A 6,401-nucleotide genomic window follows, 5' to 3' on the forward strand; every position below is an offset into this window, starting at 1 on the left:
CAGTAACTAAGTGATATTTTTGGCAGTGGAATGAAACCGTGCAGCAAACATTTCTTCATGTCCGTGTATGTTGTATACAAACAAATTGGCTGAATAATACTTCTTAGGAATAATACACTAGGGTGAACGACTTACAGCGTTTGAAGCTGTGATAACCCCTGAAAGGTGTTGCCGTCAATTTTACTTATCTGATTTTCTTCAAGGAACCTACACAAGTAAAGAAATAATAAAGTGATAGATATAAAATGGGTAACGTAAAATGACAATCTACCGCTAATGATGCAAACGTTTTATCATTGAGTGTTGCAGTTGCACCTTTAAATGATAATAAATTGTAAATTTGAATCAGAAAGCAGTGTGGCAACGCTTTATGAAAAAAATACGAACCTTGAAAACCGTTTTAAAAGTGCGTTCAATTTTGGACAAAAGCAACGCACTTTCATTTTTTTTTTCAAAATGCGTTAAATCTAAACCAAATCAACATACTTTAAAAAAAATTCAAAAGTGAATTATGACTGCAACATTTTTTTTCAACAAGACACTTTTAAAAAAATGTATAAATCTCAAAATACAGACTTCGTTATCCGTTCTGATTTCTTATCTAGTCATTTGAAAATTTCTATTTAATGCAAAAAAACTGTTTAATAGGGTCCAGCATCACTGGGAAAGAGAGTAGATAACTAAGTATAAATAACACACTTTGTAAAAAGTGTATAAATCTCAAAATACGGACTTTATCCCTCGTTCTGATTTGTTATCTAGTTATTTGATAATTTCTTTTTAATAAAATAAACTGTTAAATTTGGTCTAGCATCACTGGGAAAAAGAGTAGAAAACTAAAGATACAGTCTAATTCCCAAAATATAAATAATTGAACTGATAACTTGAAGAATGCACCCGTATCTATCCTTCCCAAACATCCTATCAATTCAATAAACTTATATAAACAGATTCTAGTCATATAAATTGATTATTTTCCCCTATCTCTTTAAAAAGTAAATATTCACACAAAGTAAAAGTTGATTAGAAATTGAATGAACAGATGGCAGCTAATTGTTGCAGTCTATGTGATACCGTCATTCTGATAAACAAATCTCAATTATTAAACCATTGAACTGTTGTTCTTTATGTGTAAGTTGTTAAACTAACTTGCTTCGACAATCTTTTCATTGTGAAATTGCTATCCATGATAACTTAAATTCTTGGGTTATTTTGTCAATGTAGCAATGAGCTTAAATATGTTAAACCAAATTATAATATTATCATATTTGACGGTCATAACAATTTCGACTGAACCCTGCACACTATTTGTTTTTCAAAATGCGTTAATAATGTAGACCATATAAACGCATTTGAAAATATCAAATTGTAGACAGACAGACATACACTAGTACTAACGGCAGCCACTAAACCCGAAGATCACCACTGCGAATGTGTTTGGAATGTTTTCTTTATCGTTGCTAATTGAAAAATCCAGTTAACTAGACTTCATCGAGATTTGTTCAATTCCTGTAAAATTCGATCGGAAGTATATGTGTTTGGATAATATTCTCAAAATACGTAAGTACAGGTCGTTTCTCATATCATATCCTACTTTGAACGATTTTTAAGATGTATATTTTATTTCACAACCTAGCAGTTATTTATATTAAACAATGATATTCAGAACAGAGTTATCGTTCGTGTTCAGTCACGTGAAGAGTGGTTGAAAATATAAACATTGTGTCGCTTAATAAAATCATAGCCATGTTTGATGCTTTTTGTGTGAAATACCATGTTTAAAAAATGATTGTCTGTTTTGCATAAAAACTTAGTATATCGAGCTATATTTAAGGAACATCCTGCATACAATAGTATAGTTTGTTTACTATTATTACTATTACACGGTCAGGCGCGGATCGAAAATAAACCCTTAATGGAGTCTCTTCTAAATATGTTAATTGTTGCAACAGCAGAAAAAAAATGTTCTCAAATTTATTTCTAGAACACATTTTATCCATCAATTAATGGAGATAAATTTTATGTTCAAAATCAATAAACGTCTATATCTTATATTTAACTGCAAGTACCTATATTTTATTAAGAGGCTGTCCAAACAAAATTCAGGCAGTGCTTTGCACATGCTATGTCTTGGATTTCAATAAATTTTTGTGTATCACTTCATTTTAACAAGATTGTAATACATGTGAAAGAAAAAGTTCATTGTATGCCTAACTAGGCAGAAAAATGTCTATTTTTGAATTTTGTACATGTTTAGTGCAAAAAGGTCACAGAAGTTGTAAAAATATTGTGAAGTTTGATCAGTAATAAAACTACTTAATTCTATTAAACCTTTTTGAAAATTATATTATTTAGTTTAAACACACTTAACTGTTTAACTTAGACTGCTTTTAAAGTAAAAATATATTTCAAACAAAAAAATATGCCTTATCAAAGTTGATGCATATTTTGTAAACAAAAATTCTGGTATTTTAATGTTAATTTGAAATTTCAATAAAATCCAATACATTTTCATGAAAGGAAAAAATGAGGCATCTTTATAAACCTGAGAAATGAAATTTTGAGAAACAAAAATAAATTCAGTGGGAACAGCATCAGTCTCATAGAAGCAGTTGCTCAAAATTACCCATTTTTAACATTGAAAATGAAGTTTTTCCATGCATAATGTGTTATTATTATTGTTAAAAGACAGTGAATGACAGAGTTCATGTCACAAATATTGACTATAATTTAATACATGCTTATATCTTTATAATAAGAAATGCTTTATGACGAAAGAAATAATGATCACTCGTCAAAAACCAACATTTTTCATAACTTTAAGTGCAAAAAGGTCATTTTGACAAAAATGTTAAAAACTGAGTTTAAGTCTGCTAAAACTATTCACAACTGAAGAAAATTAGCTGAACATTTCACTATTTGGATGGTCTAATATACATTCAAATTATTTTAAGGGTTTTCAGTATTTCATGAAGTACATAAATTTGAGAATAAGGATTCAAAATGTGTTAATCACTGATAAAGGAATAATAATTAATGCAGTGTAAAACTGAATGTATTTTTTATATTCAATGTATTTGTGTGTTTTCAATAAGTATTAACTAAATTTTTCTTCTTAAACTGGTAATAAACTTGGTGGGATAATAATATTGAAGCGGTATTACCTTAAATAAAGGAGTTTTTTTTTATCAAATTGTGCAAAAAGGTCAAATCCAATTTATCATTGGTACTACTGAATTTGAGGGGTTTTTGTTGTTGTTTGTTTAAACAAAACAATTATAGCAATTCCATAATGTACAAATCCACATACCGGTAAATATATCAAATATATTCTTCTTAGTAGTAACATTTGAATTCATTATTATCTCTATATTAGTGCCATTAGCAACTTGTTTAATCCAAAGTTTCAAAATGAATGCATACAACTGTTTTGGAATGAGAACTAAGAAATGTGACCTCTACTTTCAGTCGGGTAGCTTTTGGAAATTCTAGGCAGGTGTATAACTTTTGGGTAAAAATTAACATAAACAGACTGGCATACAACAATAATTTAGTCAGACTAAGTCCACAATGAATGTAGCAGAAACGTCAGACATCACAACCCCCCCCCCCCATTTTGGATCCCCCATACTAATCCATTTTATAATCCATGTATGATGGGCAGCTAAAATATACATGGGACAGTATGCTTTAAAACACCCCCCCCCTTTTAAACCCTATTCCCAAATCAAATCCATGGTCATATAAGAATCAGTGTGCCTCCTTTAAACTGTATTTTCCTCTTTTTAAAAAGGTATTTCTAAATTACTCAGCTGACTAACTTTCAAGCATGTTGTACATATTTGAATAAATAAGCAGGGCATAAGAGTGAAAGAATACATTTCATTTACATGTAGCAATGCTATGTTTGCCTTTGGACAATTTACTTGGACAGTGTTATTTTATAATATTGCTAATGCTATAAAGTGATGTCAGTACATGTATTTGCATGTTAACATATGATACTGTGGTACTAATTAATATATTTAATTATACATGTATTTTGTTATTTACTCAAGATATTGAAATCTCTAAACATACAAATTAACTAGGCTAGTATGAGTTACTTTCATAGTATGACAAACAACCATAATAGATGAAGATATCAAACTTATAATAACATTAAAATTAACTTAGTTATCTAAGAAAGTGTGCAGTAGCAATTTGGAATAAATAAACAGAGAATAAACTCATGCAAGATAACAATTTAACAATTTATTGAGCATTAAAATGCTAAATGATAACATATACATACAGTGCATGATGCATGAAGACAAGTTCATTCAACTTCTCTCTCTCTCTCTCTCTCTCTCTCTCTCTCTCTCTCTCTCTCTCTCTCTCTCTCTCTCATGTGGTCAATCCGACAAACTTCAAAGCATCTTATTTTAGTCTTGTTTGCATCCTTTATTCATTGAAGAAAAATGTGCAGATAATTAAATTGAGAAAAGCAAATTCCAAGTGACATCCTCTGGAAATTCAACCACTCCTTAGGAAAACATTGCTTAATTTAAATGAATGTGGCCATTTATATAATGAATCGCAAATCTAGTTAGTTTCTCTGCCATCTAAATATATCCTTTCAAATTACTGCTTCACATAATCCCTGAACCCCCTTCTTGATCTTCTTTCTTATTCGGCACACTTTCACTGTTTCATATGCAGGAATATCATTTTTACCCATATTAGATGCTGTAAAAATCATCCAGATCCATCATGCTAAGCAACTTGATGGGGTTTTTTACTTTCAGCAATCTTGTAGGTTTTTTTTTCTATGATTTATCCAAGTTTAAACATAGAAGGATAGTATTTTCCAGAAGAATATTTCATTTGCACTTCTCTAAAAAAAAAAAATAGAGAAACACATAATAAAACAAATTCATGTACTTTCAAGTGTTAAGATCTTAAAATTGATAATAAATATTGTGGAACACATACAGAGATTCCATTTAATGTTCTGATTATCATTATTTAGCAAAACTAATATCATACTGTTGTGTGAAATTGTTTATTTACATTTCTTGTCACATGTCAGATATGTACTCTGACCGATTGCCAAGTCAATAGCTGCTGTGTTAAATAATATTGCTGTGCCAACAAAAAAAGACACCCCCTATGTTTTGCTGCGTATGTTATAAAAACTCGTCATTTCATAACATTTTTTTCGTTAAATTTTTAACAAAACAATATTTTTCAATTACGAAAATTAAAGAGATGAAGATTGAAGACTAAATTGACCTATCAAAGGAAAAAAAGAGTACTCCAAATCTCAACACAATCCTATCTAAAAATTTTGTAGGATATTTTCCCAATATTAACCACATGAAATACTCTATGATTATTGTTGTACTTTCTTTTTACAAATATTTATTCATGGTATGTGAATGCAATTAATACAAATTAAATGTGCAAGTAAACATCTGATATCAAATAATATAAATGTAAGAATGCTCTCTCTCTCTCTCTCTCTCTCTCTCTCTCTCAATGCATATTATTTACCTGACCCCTCTGGAACTACCCATTTGTCAAGAAATAACATTCCTCTGTCGTCATCATGTGAACACCTCTCGCTTTTTTCTTTGAGGAGTGGATGTGTACATCAATGTACCCATAGCTGCATAAATTGTTGGCTGACTTGTTGAAATTCGTATGGTAACAGTAATTCATCTCAGTTTCAATAAAAATTTCGGGATGCTTACTATTATTGGCGACCTGATTTAACTTCCAAAGGTATTTGAGATCGAGACAACATCACCAAAACACCGAAAAACAATCAACTCTGGCAGCATGCTGTGCACAGACGTTAGTGGCGGCCATCTTTGTTTACACTGGTTTTGAAAATATACCCGCACTGAATATTTTTTGAAAATATATTTCAGCGTTTAAAAAAAATTATGTCTATCATTAACAATTAAGCTGATTTTATATGAATTATTTATAGTTGAAAATTATTGTTTTTATTATTTTATTAAGTTTTTAAGCCTCCAAATATTCATTTGGCAAGGGAGGTAACTGAAATTATCAAACATTACCAAAATATACTTGTCTACAATTTTTCAACGCAAGCTTTTCCCACTTATTTTATTTTATCAATAAAAAGTCAAAATATTTTTCTAATTTATAAAAAATACAAACCCTCACCAAAAACAATGTATTGGATTTTAAAGATCACAGTTTGGTACATGGTTTCAATGATTTATATAAGAGAATGAAATATATATCTTCCCGTCCAAATAACCACTTAAATTATGTTTTCAAGCAAATCATCATTATTGTGGGTTAAAAGAGAATACAAAGAAACTATTTCAGAGGAAAAACAAAAAAATCGTGAAAATCGATGTGCGACGTTTTCTTATATATTCGCC

The 6,401-nt window shown here is 29.8% G+C and overlaps 1 long non-coding RNA gene across 1 annotated transcript; it reads right to left on the reverse strand.

Annotated features, from left to right (window-relative positions):
* Positions 1–4,239: 4,239 nt before the first annotated feature.
* On the reverse strand, positions 4,240–5,854 carry LOC128181443 (uncharacterized). Its single transcript, XR_008243321.1, has 2 exons — positions 5,536–5,854; positions 4,240–4,876 (listed from the first exon to the last, which is right to left on the reverse strand). It is a non-coding gene; the product is annotated as an uncharacterized LOC128181443 (long non-coding RNA).
* Positions 5,855–6,401: the final 547 nt, after the last annotated feature.

This window comes from Crassostrea angulata, chromosome 4 (genome assembly GCF_025612915.1).
Source record: "Crassostrea angulata isolate pt1a10 chromosome 4, ASM2561291v2, whole genome shotgun sequence".
Taxonomy (NCBI): domain Eukaryota; kingdom Metazoa; phylum Mollusca; class Bivalvia; order Ostreida; family Ostreidae; genus Magallana; species Magallana angulata.